Source organism: Oreochromis niloticus, linkage group LG3 (assembly GCF_001858045.2).
Source record: "Oreochromis niloticus isolate F11D_XX linkage group LG3, O_niloticus_UMD_NMBU, whole genome shotgun sequence".
Lineage (NCBI taxonomy): Eukaryota > Metazoa > Chordata > Actinopteri > Cichliformes > Cichlidae > Oreochromis > Oreochromis niloticus.
The window spans coordinates 54187328-54204852 of NC_031967.2; the positions used below are offsets into that span (position 1 = coordinate 54187328).

General features: G+C 38.1%; 2 long non-coding RNA genes across 2 annotated transcripts in view; both read right to left on the reverse strand.

Annotated features, from left to right (window-relative positions):
- Positions 1-15608, reverse strand: part of LOC106097159 (low affinity immunoglobulin gamma Fc region receptor II) — a 43882-nt gene extending 28274 nt beyond the window's left edge. The window contains exons 1-6 of the long non-coding RNA XR_003218832.1: positions 15598-15608; positions 15028-15239; positions 14703-14948; positions 14589-14616; positions 5564-5730; positions 5327-5403 (exon numbers count right to left, since the gene is read on the reverse strand). This is a non-coding gene — a long non-coding RNA (low affinity immunoglobulin gamma Fc region receptor II). The remainder of the gene's footprint in view (positions 1-5326; positions 5404-5563; positions 5731-14588; positions 14617-14702; positions 14949-15027; positions 15240-15597) is intronic.
- Positions 6050-7349, reverse strand: LOC112844232 (uncharacterized). Its single transcript, XR_003216974.1, has 3 exons — positions 6572-7349; positions 6188-6448; positions 6050-6108 (listed from the first exon to the last, which is right to left on the reverse strand). It is a non-coding gene; the product is annotated as an uncharacterized LOC112844232 (long non-coding RNA).
- Positions 15609-17525: the final 1917 nt, after the last annotated feature.

Here is a 17525-nt window from a genome sequence, read left to right on the forward strand (position 1 = left end):
CTTTTAATTGTGCCTTAAGTTGTCAAATAGAACATTTGTGGTTTTGAAGCTGATGTATGTGATGACGCAATGAGGGGGCGTCACTAAATATACTCTGATGCATATAAAACTGTATTTTGATGTTAGGAGGATGAGATTGTGGGGCTGTCTGCTTACGGAGTCCGCTCATTCTCCCACGCGTGTCATTTCATTAAAATCATCGTCTTTACCCTTTGGACCAGTGTGGTTACTTGCATTCCTCCTGTGTTTCCTTCCCTATATTTTTGAACCTTAACAATATCCATGAGTAATATTTCATATGTACGAAAGGCATGTAAAGAGATTTTATGTGTTTACGTTTCTTATTCACCTTTCCACAGGAACATTTACTCAAATCAAAGGTAATTTTAATAACCGCTTTAGAATTCCAGTGCTGATTCACACACATTATATTGAGTCTGTTTTTTGATCAGGTGTAGAGGTGAGAACCAAAACATCAGCTTTCGCCTTCAGTAAGGAGATGGAAGAGCTTTTTCTCTTGCCTTGCCATCGCAACCAAATTCATTTCCAAAGCAGATTAGGGGGGCTTTGCCTGTGACACTGATATCTGTATTTGTAATTGTTAAGTTATGCAAATGTGTAATTTTCACATGTTCAGACTTGTAAAAATCTAAAACAAAGAGTGAAGGAGAATCGTATAATCCTTCATCAGAGCTGTGATAGCACACAGACACAGCACATGCTCAGAGATGCTCATTTCGTGCCCATGTAGTCTGTGTTTAACAAGCTTAAAGGATTAGGACTGTCTGGCATTCAGTTAGCCAGTTTAGGCGTGCCCCATTTATTAGCTGCTGGTTCATTTGTGCTGAAATGTTGGAACACTGAATTACTAGTTTTTTCACCATTAGTCTAGATCAGGGGTCACTAACAGGCGGACCGGGGTCCGAGTCCGGACCCAGTCGCCATCCTATATGGACCCGGACCTATGGTTAACAAAATATTAAATTGTATTTCATTTTGACGGGGCGATTCAATATTAAGCGGTAACGTTACATTATGTTAGACCAGGGAACATACAAACCAATTGTGTGCGAGTTAAGCCACCCACGTGACACTATTTAGCCAATCAAATCTGTGCATTCAAGGCGATCGCGACGCTGAATCCAGACACTGACAGACAGAGGAAAGAGACGGTGAGAGGCGGATGACAAGCCAGACGCTTAACGATACAGGGAGACAAGACGTGAGTGGGAGTCACAAGAGGTAAAACAACTATGGAGCTTTCAAAAAAGAGAAAAGTAGACACTGAAAATAGAACTTTCAAGACTGAATGGACCGACGCATATATGTTCATTCTTCCGGCCGCAAGCAGCAAACCAGTGTGTCTCATATGTTCAGAAACCGTGGCACTGATTAAAAGTGGCAATGTCAAACGCCACTATGAGACAAAGCACAAAGCCTTTGAACAATCATACACACCCAAGTCTGAACTCAGGTCCCAGAAAATTAGCAGACTCAGAGCCCAATGTGATCAATCCACAAGGATCTGAACGAGTTCTTTCACCGCCCAACAACGTGCTCATGAATGTTCCCTCAGAGTTGCTTGGATTTTAGGTCAACACAAAAACCCATTCACAGATGCAGGTGTTGTCAAAGAGTGCATGAGTGCAGTAGCAGAAACATTACTTGAGGGTAAACAAAAAGAAGAGCTTTGTGACAAAATAAAGCAAATACCTATGTCAGCATCGTATGCTCAGGGAATTCCTCAGAGAAGTTGATGCACATGCTGATGATCTTCTGCTTCACAACAATGTGAGATGGCTCAGCAAAGGCAGGGCATTGGAGAGATTTTGGTCCATCAGAAGTGAAGCAGCAGAAAGTCAGAAAGCAACAAACTTTTCTCTCTTTTTAAATGATGGAAAAACATGGATATTGTGGCCTTTGTGGTTGATATCACTTCACACCTGAATGAACTGAAGCTGCTGGTCAAGGACAATTCAATTTGTGATCTGATGACAGCTGTCTGCTCCTTTCAGAGGAAACTTGAAGTGTTCAAAGAAGATCTGCAAGGAGACTATGCACACTTCCCAACAGTGAAGGAACAGGTTCAGGGACAGAGAGATGTGTCCTCTTTTGTTGACTTTGTTGATAAGCTGATTGAAAACTTCAGCAAACGTTTTGATAGCTTCAGCTTTGGACAGCAGCTCACCATGTTCATAAAGAACCCATTTCTCATCACTGATGTCAGAGGGTTCTCAAAGGAAGTCACACAGCACTTCAAGTGGGCAAATGCTGGGCCTCTTCAAATGCAACAGGTTGATCTCCAAGCAGATGTGGCCCTGAAAGAGCAGTTTGGAAGATCATCAGTGCTTCCTTGTACCTCAACGCCAGGTGACTCCAAAGATTCAGTGGCTTCAGTTATAAGTCTCTCACTAACTGAGGTAGGTTTGTTTTGTGTGGGATACCTATCTTGGGAATACAGACTGGATATTTATATTTTATTGTTTTCATCTAATATCTCAGCAGCTAAAATAAATAAATATGGCATAACTGGAATAAAAACTTGTGAAACTCACCGGGATCTCATCGCCTGCCTCCACCTCACACCTCTAAGGTCTCAAGCCTCAGTATACTCGCTGTAATGGTCACTGCAGCAAACTTGTTTCACATACGTTTATCGTTATGGTGCAGGAAACCATGTTCTCCTAAACAATGGGTGTTGCCATTAAGACAATATCGCCACTTTAGCGCTGCTTTAGGAGAAGATGTTTTCTTCCCATTTTCAAACTTTTGTATGTCTGCATGTCTCTGACCCCCTGTAGTGGAATATCATAAAAATTATGGTAAACACTGACATGGTTGCACACTTGTGAGTAAAACACAGTTGTGGCGACCGCGGCTCAACATGCCAAGTTATAAAAATCCAGAAGTAACAACCAGCCAATGTGCCACAAAGATTGTGTTACACGACGCAGGATGTGACGTCAAAATTGGCTTGCGACATCCACGACACAAGCGACTCGTCCAGCATAATGGCACCGTCAGCACGCAGCCATGTTTAAAGAACAATGTCATGCAAAGCAACTTTCCACTAGTGGGCACTTTAGCACAAACAGGTGTGACTCAGAGTGAGGAGACAGTTTCAGCAATTTTACATGTGAGAAAATCCCTCAGACTGTACATGAAGGCAGCTCACTGATTTAAATCTAATCTACTGTTGAGGTTTTGATTTGATTAACATTCATTAGAAACCCCAAATAGAAAAGCTGTGAACAGAAAAAGTGCCTGTTTAGGATTAAAACTAATTCAACATTAGTCTTAATGAAGTAAAATCTTACCAATTTGATTGACTTTACACAAATTGATACACAACTCTTCAGACAAACACTTTTTCTGAATCATTTCAGCCACTGAAAGATGTTCCTGCTGTTTTTAGTCTGTGGTTGAGATTAAGTTGTTTGTCTGTTCTTTGTTATCTGCTCTGAATAGAGGTGTGTATCAGTTAGAAAAACAGTTCACATTTTCCATCAGCAATACTTCTGAAACCCACAGAACCACACGACAGGAACAACATGTGACAGCAAAGTTTATTGATGTTGCACAGATGACATTGATATTTTAGTTATACTATATACACTCATACAAACACTGAGTGTGTATATTATAATGAGAAGACACTACAGAATATATGCAAATCAATATTGTGTGGCTCTGTGGACCAGTTAGAGACCAGCAGATGGACGTCAGTGGTTGGACTGGTGGACTACTTCAGTGAGGAGTAGACGACGTCTGGCTCTGCTTTAAAGTCTGAACACAAACACACAAAGTTCAACATGAGAAGAATAAGCAGCTCTGTAAACTCATGTTTATGTAAAGTAAATGAAGACAACAGGAGAATCTTAGTGAAAGTATCAGAGCATCACAGTTAAAGTCTGAAGAAGAATAAAATAAATCTTTATGTTAAGGAGAAGTTTATGTATCTGACATCTTCCAGACATAAACTCAGTTTCATTAAAACACACACAGAGGACATCACTGCAAATACCACAGCTTATAAATGCACTGTTCGTGTTCAGGATGTGTGTTAAAAGAACAGAGTTATTGTTCCTCATGTAGCACAAAAATGATGTGATCATCATCTTTTTTCTACTTTGGAAAATCACCCTCTGGTTATATTTGGTCACTGATTATTAACACTAGATGAAGAAAAAAAACACACCTTTTACCACAAGGAACAAAACAGACCCACACTTTGAAACACACGATCATCAGCACTGTGATGAGAGATCCCAGTTTAGCTTCATATGTCAGCTCACTGAAAACAACAGGAGGAAGTAGCTGATGTTGGTGAGGATGCAGATAAATTAAATGTTTACAGACAGCATCAGCACCATTTATTATTAATACATAAAATCAAAAATCAAAATAATAATCTGTACCAAACTGCCCATAAGTTGTGGTTGATATTTCAGCATCTGGCTAGAGTGACTGAAGAGGTGTGAGCATAAAGGGAGTAGCATTTTTTAAATGACAAGTTCTTTCAAATGTAACGTTTCAACAAACGTTCAACGCTCAAAGATCATCAAACACACAAACAGTTTGTCTCACAGTGTGTTGTAGCTAAAGGTCCAGCTGCTGTATTTGACAGGGAGAGAAAGTGTTATGGCAGGGTGCAGGCAGGCAGGAAAAAGACCCAACTTGCAGACTCCTGGAGGCAGAACTTAAACTCAAGGACCACTGCTTTACTGCAGGCATAAGTCAAAAACAGAACCAACTAGGAGGGCTAGAAACTGAACAAGAACCAAAACACACAGGCAGGTCTGAGGGCAAGAATGTTAATGATGCGGCAAAGCACAGAGGCAAGCACAGACAATAAATACAGAAGGTCAACAGGGCAAAGAGGGAAAAGCTGAGAGACACAGCTGAGGATAATTACACATGATGAGAAAGGAGGACGCAAAACTGAGCACACTGATTATTAAGACTAGTGCACAGAGGAGCTGGGGGGCAGATAAACATAACAGCACAAGGGTAAACATGGCACAAGAACTCACACAACAATGTACACACATGGAACCAAAACCTAAGAACTAGAACTCAGTAAAACTAAAGAACTAAGGAGCTAGGAATACTTAAGACAGAAACCAAAACCAAGAGACTCACAATGACACATGAAATCAAGGAACAACAATACAAACAGAAAACACTGGGTCACTGAGCCAGGACCGTTTCTTAACTCAGAAAAACCAGAACAGGAGAAGAAGAGAGGTTAGATTTAAAGGAAGAAATCGAGGAAGGAAAAACTCAAATAATCTTCACCATGTAAAGAATTAAAATTAAAAACTACCTCTGCTTCCTCTGATTGGCTGTTGTTGATGACTTGAGCCTTTGCTGTACGTGATGTCATCATCTCCAACTCCTCCCCTGTCAGATAAAAGAAACCAGAATGAACAGCAAAGTAATTCATTCAAGTTTCATAACACAGTAGGAAACTGTTTAAACAATTTGTGAGTATGATGTTAAAATAATTTACAGAACTTTACTCTGAGAAACTAAAGCTGAAAGAGAAACGTCTCAGACTCACATTCAGTTTTCCTTTGAACTTGTCGTCTCACCAGCAGAACCAGTAACACCAGTAGAACCAAAACACAGACTGAACTAATAACTGACACAGTGAGGACAAGAGAAAAGAGTGATAGAGGGACACAGGAGAAATCAGGAGGAGAGGTGGATGTAGGTGGAGGTGTGGATGTAGGTGGAGGTGTGGATGTAGGTGGAGGTGTGGTGGTGTGTTTGTCTAAAATAAAGCAAACACAGTCATTAAGTTGTCGTCACATTGTGAATGTTGAAAGCTGCAGAAACACAGACAGGTGAGTGTGTCACCTGTGACAGTGATCCAGCTGGATGGAGACTCTCCATGACCGCTGATGTCACACTTGTAGAGGCCTTCATCAGACCTGGAAACATGCTGGATGGTCATGTGACCTGTAGGCTGCTTCCTGATGAGGGAGCCATCTTTATAGAAAGCAGCTGGGAGGTTGGAGGGAGTGGTCTTTGTTTTACAGAGCAGAGTGACGTCATCTCCCTCCATCACAGGGAGGACAGGACTCTGCAGGATCACTGATCCACCTCAACACAGAGACAAACTACAGCATTTCATCCATTTACACACAGCTTCATCAACACTAACTCCACACACTCAGCTTACCAGTGACTGTCAGGTTAACCATGTTACTGATGGGACCCTCTCTGGACTCACACCAGTAAACTCCACTGTCCAATAGCAAGATGGCACTGATGTTACAGGAAGAACCAGCTGATTCTCCCCACTCCTCACATTCAGCTCTGGTGTCTCTGCTTGTGTTTCTCCTCAGAGTCCATCCAGCAGAGCTGTCGTCCTCCTCACAGCTCAGAGACACAAAGTCTCCTTCAAAGAACTGAGAGCTGCTGGGACTCACAGTCAGACGAGCTGTGAGGGTTAAAAGGAAAAATTGATGATCTGTTGTACTTTCCATTGTGAAACATGAACACAATCAGGTCATATCAGTGAACATTTATCAGGTTTAAACTGTGACAGAAGAAGGTTACTGACCTTGGTGTGTTGTGCAGCTCAGCAGTGAGATCAGAACTAAAGAGGAAAGGTTGGTTTGACTTTTCACAAACACATCAATTCTTCATCAATCAGTCAATCAATCAAGTGATAAGTCATATTTTCTTCTGTACTGCTGTGTCCAATAAAGAGATTCTGTGGTGTCAGTGTTGCTTAAAATGTTCCTCTAAAGTCTGATTTATGTTTCATGTCAAAATTTGAAACTTGTGATTTGTCAAATGTGATGACTGCAGTCAGACATGAATCACGTCCACAGACATAAACACAAACACTGATAGAAAAAAACTCCACATAAAACATGTTTATTTTCAAGATCAGACAAAGTCTTTAACTTCAATTATTTTTATAACAAAGACAACAGAAACAAGCAGTCTTGATCTTAATCTGAGGATGGAGGAATTTTTGTATTATTGTCAAACAGGCAAACAAGCAATTTTTCAGTTTTTTAATATCGTTCTACTTTGTTTTCGTGCTGTAGACTTTCTGTATGCATTGTCAAAAAGACATCACAAGTAATAGTAAATGTATGTCCACAGTACAGTTCTGTTTTTAAAATCACTAAATTGCTAAATTCAGTTTTTCACATCCTTTTTTGTGTAAGATGCTCAAACTTCCTCTTCACAGCTGAAATGTGTCTTCTTTGTGTTTTAAACTTTCTTGAAATACTGTTTCATTTGTTTATGTCATTTTCTTTCATCTGTCATCAATCAACATTCAAAAAATCTGTCAAAATAAACTTTAGGTAACCTTAAGAGGTTTTTACTTACTGAGCAGACATTGCAGAGATGTTTCCTTCATCGTTCCTCTCAGTGATGTGACGTCTTCTTCATTTACGGAAAATGAATCCCCGCCCTCTTTCTCTGTGCACTCCTGCTATTTCTTTTGGACTTTTTTTTTCTTGTTTAAAAAAAAAAAAAATCTTGAAACTACCTGTGCAAACACGTTTTCATAACAAAACCAACATTTTAAAATCAAATGATCTCTAGCAGTCAAGCACCAAAAGAGATGTGAATAACGTGTTCTTCAGGATGTTTGGAAATCTGGATTTTCTCCACTCTGTTTTAGTCACTTTGTGTCAAATGAAACATGAAACAACATGTGCAGCTTTCTTCAGGACATTTTGAAGAATATCTCTTGGTGACACTCTACGATTGGAGGGGGGACTCCCAGCAGCTGGAAACCACCAGAAAGCTGGAAGCAGCAATTCTAAGAAGCCATATCTATAGGCTCCTCACTGAATTTGAGTGTGGTACTTTCATAGTTTACCCAAGTCCACGATTAACTGCAAAGTGGAAGTGTTTAGGAGCCACAGCAACAAAGACCACATAAAGTTTCACAGCAGGGTTGCGAAACGCTGATGCACATAGTGTGTGAAAGTTGCCAACGCTCAAGAACGGTTCCACACTTCCTCTAGCATTAACATTATTACGAAAAATGGGAGCCATGACTTAAAAATAACATTTTCTTTAGATGTAATACAGTGTTGGACACTAATTTTGCTTGTTTATCAGTATTTTTGGTCAGTAAAACACTGTGATGATCCAACATTAATATATATATATATATATATATATTAATGTTGGATATTTTCTGCAGTTATTTTGGTTTCAAATATGATGCATTTTTTTACGTTTTGGTTTTGATATTTGTTTTTATGTTGACTCTTGGTCAACAGAAAACTCTGAGATAGATATCACGATAAGGGAACAAGTCGAAACAAAGACAGTGGAATCTTACAAAGCTCAAATGTTTTCCAGAAGACATTCGATAAAAAAAGAAAGTGAAAGAGTTGCATTACTAATATTTGTTGAGAATGAAGTCTGCAGGTGGGGATTTTTATTGCTGAAAGCTCCCCTTTCGTGCAATGTTAAACTCAGAGACAGATGAAAAAGAAGGAGTGAGTTGAATGATGGACACAAAAATGTAAAAAAAAAAAATAACTACATGAACTCATTTTCATGTGTGTTAGGCTTAGCAACAAAGAGACGGTGCTTCACATGCACATACTTATAATTAATTTTAAATTCATTCTGGAAGAACTCTGGTACTAGGTTTTGGTTAGATTTAGAAAAACATTGTTTAGGTTAAAACAAACTTCTTCACAACAGTAATGCTGCTCACTGATAGATGACATGTTTAAATCCAACTCACTACCACTCACTAACAGTATAACCCACTCGGTCAGGTCACGGATCTCAAAAGCTTCCTTAATGAGCCAGCCTACTCTCTTCATGCACTAAAGGAAGAGAGCAGGCTGGAACCATTTAATACAGAATTGTAAACATATGCCAACACAGATCTTAAGCTTTCATTCAGTGTGAATAAAAGAAAAGGAAAATTATAAGATTTTTTTTATTTGCAAAAGTTTTCCCACTAAATATAACGGACTTAAAATAAGAACCTTAATTTAACTTTATAAAGATAAAGTCTGTACACCAGAACATTCATGTTGTTACATGCCTTAAGCAAGAAAATAAAGATAAGGTAATCACATTTTGGTTCCTAAATTCATTCTTTAAACTGAGTCAAATATGTGCATTTTCTTTTATTTGAATTTATTAGAAATTAAATTAGAAATAATACATATTAAAATTAGAGTCAAAAGTTAAATAGGTGAAAGTTATTCATGGATTTTAGGATACTTTCAAATTTCTTTTGCGCAACTTTTGGTTTAATGAATGACATCCCTGCGCAGACACAACTTTAAGCCAGTTCAGAGCATTTGTCATGTCATGTCTTTCTCAGCCCCCACTTAAACTTTGAATGCACTTGCAAATCACAGGTGCTTGACTGCAGCATTTACATGTTTTTGCCGTGTATAATAATATTTGGCTTAATGCTGTGGACCAACATTTCCTTTGGGAGACTCTGTAGATACACATGTGATCATGAATGAACAAAAATTAGGTGCAGGACATATTACAAAGTGATTCTGGAAGAGTAGGGGATGGTGAGAAAACAGCTTATAAGGACAAAAGCAAAAGAGAAGCTGACTGCTGACTGAAATGATAGATGGTGGACGATGGGAACAGTTTTTCAGTGCTGCAGAAGAACTAATTAAAAGAGAAGCCAATTCCCCATCTGATGAAGTGGAAGATGCTGGTGCAGCACAATTACAGGTAAACATGCTAAAACAGTAGAGTCTTTATTACAAAAACAACTGGAGGTGACTGCTGTTGGACCTGGTGTTTTTAAATCAAACTGAATTAAATGTTTGTCTCTTTTATTCTCTCTGTTCATCAGTGTAGGAGCCATTTTGGGGGGTTGGTACCTTATGTATGCTGCTATGGGTCACTTTTTGTGTTTTACGATATGGTGTGTCTATGGGAAGCTATTTAAGGTACACGCAAGACATTAGCAGCAGGTGCTGTTGTTTGGGAGGAAGCAAACAGTCTGGAATTATTAATATTGAAAAAGCATACTGATGGAATAAAGATTTTAAACAGAAAAGATAAGTGCAGGTGAAGTTACTGGACTGTAACAAGTTTAACAAGTTCATTCATACCAGTGGCATCTCCTCACCCCTGCCAATGAACACCAGTCTCGGCTTAGACTCTACAATCAGTTTGTTTGTAAGCTTGAAAAACTTGTAATCTGTGTTTGCAGTCACTATTATCGACTCTTTATCTTGCAATATGAAGCACTGTGATGGATAAAGCTGGGTATCACCTGCATAGTACTGAAAATGTATGAAATCCCATTTAATGATACTCCCCAGGGGAAGCATATATAGTGTAAACTGAATTTACAACAGAAAGTATGAACTAAACCAAAATCTAAACTACTTAAATGCAAAATCATGCTGTTTAATTTAATTGTGCAACTGTGTTCATATTTCTTTTTTTTCTTTGCAGGACATCAGGACATCCAACTCTGAGCACCAACGCTTAGTAGAGGAATTTTAAGCCTGACAAGATAAATTTATGAACAAGTTATTGTTTTCACTTTTTCTTTTTTCCCCCTGTTCATGTTTAGAAATGTACCATCAAGATAATATTACTGGAGCATGACCCAAATGCTTTAGCGCAATAGGCAGGGTACATGATGGACAGGTTATCACTCTGTTTCAGGCCAAACACAGCCAGACAAAAAAATCATACCTACAATCAACCACTGATGCCAAAGGGAGAACTATGCAGACCCCACACAGAAAGACCTCAGCCAGCCACTGGATTTAAAACAAGGACTTTCTTCCTGTGAAGCAAAGCCATTAACTGCCACATGACTGTGTATAGCTTTGCACTGTTTTAATCATTTTTTTCATGTTCAGCTGTCATTTGACTTCAAACTGTATAAGCTCACAAACACATGCGTGCAGATGTAAACACTGGTTTCTTTCCACTAACTGCAACTTAATATTCTGTACTCATCCCAGCACCTGTTTAATTTAGATATTAGTGTATAGATTTATTCATTTAATATAATTTATTTTGTAATGACAATATTGGTATAAAAGCTATTATTCTTATGGCAATTATTATCATATTTATAATTATAGGTACCGGTTATAGTACTACAAGCATTAAACATCAGGTTATATATTATGTTTAATGCTTGTAGTACTATTAGTGGATACTTCTGCCTCTTCTGAATAAATAATCAGTAAATTTAGAAATTTAATTCAAAAAAACTAAAAAAGGGAATACAAATGAAATTTTCGTTCTCCTTCCTACTCTCTCATTCATGTGTTTATACAAATGTGCCCTTATACTGTATACAGTGGGGGGAATAATTATTTGATCCTCTTTGTATTTTTGCTCACTTGCAGTGAGAAATCCAAGAAAAAAGAAGAAAAACAATTGAGTCATTGAGTGAATTAAGAATTTGTTCTTCAAGCAGATGGTGAGGCATTTCTTAGACCCACTTCTCTTTATAAAAACTGTTTTACTTCTTTAGGTTTCTTGGCTGCTGTTTGGCATCTCAATGGTTCAGCTCCCTCAACAGATTTTTTTACAGCAGTGAGGTCTGGGGACTGGCCACTCCATGACCTTAAAGTGTTTCTCCTTAACCATTACTTCACCGTCATTATGTTTTTGGTTGTGTTTGTTTGACTGTGGTCCTAATTGCCTTCATATCAAATGCAAACCTACCCATGAGTCAAGATCTTGCATCAAGCTCCTGACTGAGAGTGATCCATGTACGTTTTATACTTAAAAAAAAAAACAAACAAACAAAAAAACAGCTTGTGAACAAGTCGTAATTACACTGCAATTAAATGTCATTTCAAGGCAATTCACTTGACATTACAAGTATATTACTTGAAAGGAGATGCACCATAAGTAATATAATAAGTAGTTTTAAGTACAATGTAATGTCATGGTAATTAGAACAATAATATTTCCCTACGGTTCCGTATTTCCCTATTACCTTAAGTATGCTATACGTTTTGGTGTAAAATAATAATAGCAGATAATAAATAAAAATATAATAATAAGGATCAATAATATCTAACATTATTAGTAACTTTAATTTCATTTAATGATTACCCTTTTATATTATATTTTGGACACTTTTAAGTCATTTCCAAGTTTCTTATTGTCATACAAATCTGCAGCTCTGCTGTAGTACACCTGCATTACCAGTAGATGGCAGCAGACTTCCACTCGATATATTTTATCTCATTCTTAACATGCTAATCTTAGGTTACCTTATATGTTCATTTAATATACAAGATTTAATTTCAGTCAACATAATTTTGAGTGGAAAAGCTGTTGTGTGTCTATTGAGTGAAACTGTGTGAACTAAATGAGCTGTGCTTTCTGGCTCAAGGAATGTACACAGAATATATGTAATACTAGATAAAAGTCAGCAAGGAAAGAAGACACAAGCAGCAGGCATATCAAGCAGGGAGTAGTCAATCCTGAGAGGAGATGCTGTGAAGGTCAAAGGTCAGATGAAAATCATCACATGTTGGGCAAACTGAGGCTACATCCACACGTACACGGGTATTTTTGAAAACGGAGATTTTCCGTTTTCGTTTTAAAAAATAATCCCGTCCACACGTAAAGACAGAAATGAAGGAAAACGCTGCTAGGAGCATGCCAAAGCAGCAGGTGGCGCTATATTCCTAACCGTGTAGAAATGTTGGCCAATCAGAAGTCTAGAAGCCTCGGTGGGAAATAGTAAACAAAGCTGGGGCATAGAAGCAGAACCGAGTCGTATGTGTGGAGGGACAGTAACTGTGTGTGTATATGTAAGCATTTAAACACTGCAGAGAGTACAATTAACAGTAACAGTACTGTAAAAATTCATTTCACCGAAACAACAACGTGGCGCACACTGTGACGTCAGAAAAGGCGCACACCTTTGACGCTGCGTTTTCTCCGTTTTTCTCGTCTACACGTAAATGCAAAAACGGAGTTTTAGAAAATATCCACCCTGGCCGGAGTTTTTAGAAATCTCCGTTTTCAGTGACCGAAAACGCCGTTTACGTGTGGACGAAAGGTGCAAACGCATAGAAAAATCTGCGTTTTCAAAAATACCCGGGTACGTGTGGACGTAGCCTGAAGCTTTTCTGCTGCCACCTACTGGCTCTTATTGTGACTGATGTCTTTATAAACCATGCAAACACCAGCTGGCCGCTGTATTAGGAACACCTTGCTGGTACTGGGTTGCACCTGCCTCAGCACCTGTGTAGCTCAGCAGAGAGTTTAGGACTATCAGAACCAGAGGATTTCTAAAAGACACATAAACAAAACCTAGTTAAACTTTGTTCATCAAAGTTGTTGAGCTTAATCAACACCATCAACAAATCCTGAGTAATGATGAAAGCATTAACGAGCAGCTGAAAGAAAAACCATCTGCAGCTGACACAGTACTGCACACTTACAAATGGAAAGACCAGGCAGGTCTGCTACTAATATTAAACTTTAACTTCAATTATTTTTAGAACAATGTGTCTGAAATCAATGATTCCAGTCTTACATTTAATGTTCTGGTTCTGATTATTATTCTATAATTATTCTATAATTATTATTATTATTATTATTAATAATAATAATAATAATAATAATAATATAATAAATGCTCATAAACTTGGGTGTCCTGCCCAACACCTGACCACCTGGTGAGCTGACAACCAAGCTTTTCAGGCTAAGTGGTTAGAATTCAAAGTAAATAACTGATGTTGAATTAAAATCAGTGTATGAAGTGAGTTTGTCTGATTGTGCTAAAGTCTAACGTCTCAGCTTCTCTCTCCTTTTGTTTCTTCATTACTTTCTCTGGTTGTATCTCTGGTGGGAGGAACTAAGACACAAGGAAAAGAGGCAAGGAAGGACAAACTGGAAAAATGAAAAGCCGTATATAAGGGAAAGTGGTTTGGGTTGAAGCTAAACGGACTCAATATTTAACAAACGTGAAAGTGGACAATACATATTTTACAAGGAATATTGAAGGAATTTTAATTGTGTTTAACATATTAGTTTAAGCTCAGTGAGTTCTGTTTTACATTTCCTCTGAATATCAACATGAACCCTCAACACACATCACATTAAAATTATCTCTGCTTCTTCTCATTGGCTGTTGTTGGCTTCAACTTTTTCTGTCACTGTACGTGATGTCATCATCTCCAACTCCTCCCCTGTCAGATAAAAAGAACCAGAATGAACAGGAAAATAATTCACTGTTTCATAATCATACTGTGAGAATGTGTTTAAATGATTTATGAATATCACATTAAATAAATATCACTTTAAGGTCATGGAGTAGCCAGACCTCACTGCTGTAAAAAATCTGTTGAGGGAGCTGAACCATTGAGATGCCAAACGGCAGCCAAGAAACCTAAAGAAGTAAATATCACATAATTTCACTCTGGGAAACAAAAACCTGAAAGAGAAAGGACTCAGTCTCACCTTCAGATTTCCTTTTAACTTGTCGTCTCACCAGCAGAACCAGTAACACCAGTAGAACCAAAACACAGACTGATTTAAGAAATGACACAGTGAGAACAAGAGAGAAGAGTGATGGAGAGACACAGGTGGAACCAGGAGGAGAGGTGGATGTAGGTGGAGGTGTGGTGGTGTGTTTGTCTAAAATAAAGCAAACACAGTCATTAAGTTGTCGTCACATTGTGAATGTTGAAAGCTGCAGAAACACAGACAGGTGAGTGTGTCACCTGTGACAGTGATCCAGCTGGATGGAGACTCTCCATGACCGCTGATGTCACACTTGTAGAGGCCTTCATCAGACCTGGAAACATGCTGGATGGTCATGTGACCTGTAGGCTGCTTCCTGATGAGGGAGCCATCTTTATAGAAAGCAGCTGGGAGGTTGGAGGGAGTGGTCTTTGTTTTACAGAGCAGAGTGACGTCATCTCCCTCCATCACAGGGAGGACAGGACTCTGCAGGATCACTGATCCACCTCAACACAGAGACAAACTACAGCATTTCATCCATTTACACACAGCTTCATCAACACTAACTCCACACACTCAGCTTACCAGTGACTGTCAGGTTAACCATGTTACTGATGGGACCCTCTCTGGACTCACACCAGTAAACTCCTCTGTCAGACACAGCCATGTAGCTGATGTTACAGGAAGAACCAGCTGATGTTCCCCACCCATCTCCACACTGAGTCCTCTGTTCTTTGCTTGTGTTTCTCCTCAGAGTCCATCCAGCAGAGCTGTCGTCCTCCTCACAGCTCAGAGACACAAAGTCTCCTTTAAAGAACTGAGAGCTGCTGGGACTCACAGTCAGACGAGCTGTGAGGGTTACAGAATACTTTTCAGTGGGCTGAAAGTAATGTCAGTCAAATAAGTAAGTTTCTGTGCTCAATGCTATTAACTGGTGGAACTGTGTTAACTATAAATGCAATTAATTGGTTTTCCCTTTTACCCATTAAGACCAAAAGTATAAATCCTAATGGGAAACAATATTAAACATTAAAAGAACGTTTACAGACAGAGATGTTGTTACTGACCTTGGTTTGTTGTGCAGTACAGCAGTGAGATCAGAACTAAAAACAAGTTGTTGAACCAAGCGATCATTACATTACAAAACAAACAAACAGATTAAGCATAGTTAATTATGCCTGCACTCTTTTTAAACTGTGCCTGTATAAAAGTGATGTTTGATGTTATTATTATTTTATTGTTATACAGATAATGTTTCATTTGTATATATTACTTTTTACTTTTTTATATTGTAGAGTTTTTCTATGTATTGTGTAAAAGGCAGCAAAGGTAAATGTCCATCCATTGTACAGTTCTGTAGTTAATAAAAAGTTTAACTTGACAGTTTTTCACACACTGTGTGCACTGGTTAGGTTGTTCAAAGTTCCTCTTCAGACCTGCAGTACAGTTTTAACTTTGTATTTTGTTGTGATTTGCGCACTGTGCTGCTGCTATGGAGCGTGTGTCAAAAAATTGAGGAAGTCTTTTATGTAGCGTGTATTGAGTGTTGGTGTGATTTATGAACATGAAGTTCAATTGATTCCTGCAAAATTATCATAATCATAATATTAGTAATAATAATATTATTGTTCATGTACGACTTTCACCTCTGATAAAAAAGAGGTTTTTATTGAATTAAAAGGAGAATGGTTTCCCCCTGTATGACAACACTTTTGTGTTAATCTGTGAGTTAATCTCTATGTGTTACCTACAATAACATTCAGGTAGGATTTGGGGGCTTGTTTTTTAAAAAAATTTTTTTATTGTCTTTCATTCCAAGGTGAAGTCTTTGTTTTCTGCCAAGCACAATCACTGCAACACTTTTAACATAACATAACTTTTAACATTAATTGAAAAAAATATATAGAATTAAATTAAATCAATGAATGAATCACAAAAAAGGTCAGATTAAGATGATTATTTGATATGACAATAAATAGTTGAAATTACAATAAGCTTCGAGAAATGAAGCTTTTTCTGAACCAATTGAATGAAGCATTTCAGTATTTCATCAGGCTTCATCTGGCCTCACTAATAATTTGTAATTCGGTTCAACTTGTATTTCATGTCATTTTTTTTCACATCTGTCATTACTTAGTAGCCAAAAAGTATGTAAAACTAAAGTTTTCTGAAAACAGAGGTTGTTTACTTACAGGGCAGATATTGCAGAGATGTTTCCTTCATCGTCCCTCTCAGTGATGTGACCTTTTATTTAATTTACAGTGCGAGGAGACAAGATATGCAATTCTGGAGTTTTTGTTTCTTTAATCATTAAACAAAACAGTGAAAATAAATGATGAAATGAAACTTTCTTACTTGAAAAATAAGAAATAAATCCCTCATAGTTGTTTGTGCAAGCACTTTTCGAAATTAAATCATATCTATAGTGGCCTTGCGCAAAGGAGCGTGAAACTATAACAATTGTCTTTCTTTGGGACATTTCGAAGAAATACAAAAATATGAATTTTCTCAGACCTCAGTTTTAGTAACACTGTGTCAAAATGAAGTATGCGTCTGTTTATTTTGGTGAACAAATAAACAGAACCACGACACTTTGTCCATCAAACAACCATAAAAAAGAAAAACATCAGCAACAAGTTTCCCAAAGAAACTCCCAGTCCTCTAATAGCACGAGGTGATGCCTATTTACTAATAGTTCAACACATTTAAAGTAAAACACACTACTGAAGCATGCACATTATTACACACCTTCAACACTAGTCCACTGAGAGAGACTGAGCAGCTCTTTCTTCCAGCTATTCAACGGCTGAATGATGTGCACTGTCCACTGGCTTGAGTGGAAGCTGATTGAAGGACACACGAGAAAAAATTGTTACAGAAAGTCTCAAGAAACACTACAAACTATAAATGCAAAACTGAGTAGTGCATATGTGTGCTTATGACCTGAATGACATAGCAGTGGGTTGTTTCACAGTGTTCCTCAGCGTGAGTGCCTGCAGAGACGTTTTCTGTCTGTTTCATTGTCCGTTGCAGTCTGGCCCTGTCTTGCTTCATGGCTGTGCTGAACCAGAGAGCGATTGATG